Raw genomic sequence first — 726 nt, 5'->3', positions numbered from 1 at the left:
TGCTAAACTCACCTTTCTTCTAGAAGTTTTACATCCCATTCACCAAATTCAAAAGCAACTCGAGTCACAAGAACCACTTCTACATCGTATGTTGTAACAGTGTTCACCAGAAGTAATTGGTTTAATATTATGTTTTTACCAAGCAAGGAACCAACTATTTACAAAAATCACATATTTATAGCAAGGTACAAATCTGGAACCTTCTAGCGCAGAATGTTCCAGTACACAAAAAGAATAGTCAAAACAACGAAAGAATAGTCCAGTAAATGAAGAAGAATAATCTAGCATGTTCTTAAATGGTACGCAAAAATTAAATGCCTGTCCTATCTTGTTTCTACTATTACACTTTCCCGTCCTTCTTCAGTGCGAAGCACGACTCAATTCTTGAGAGGACATCTGCATTTGCATTCTCCCGTCCTTTGCGGTGTTCAATCCTGAATTGAAAAGGTTGTAAGGCCAAGCTCCACCGTGCCAGTCCACTATTTAGGTTCTTCATATTCTGTAGCCATTGAAGGGCCCTATGATCTGTCTGGATGGTGAAAGTTCGACCCAGGTGATATACTTGAAATGCCTCAATAACCAACTTGATAGCCAGACACTCTTTCTCTACTGTAGCATAACGCTGTTTCCTTGGGAATAGTTTTCAACTGAAATACGATACAGGATGGTCAAATCCTTAATCATCACATTCACTGACTCAGAACAGCCCCTACTCCATAATCTGAC

Source organism: Amphimedon queenslandica, unplaced genomic scaffold, assembly GCF_000090795.2.
Source record: "Amphimedon queenslandica unplaced genomic scaffold, v1.1 AMPQUscaffold_12527, whole genome shotgun sequence".
NCBI lineage: Eukaryota > Metazoa > Porifera > Demospongiae > Haplosclerida > Niphatidae > Amphimedon > Amphimedon queenslandica.
This window is presented reverse-complemented; position numbering follows the sequence as displayed.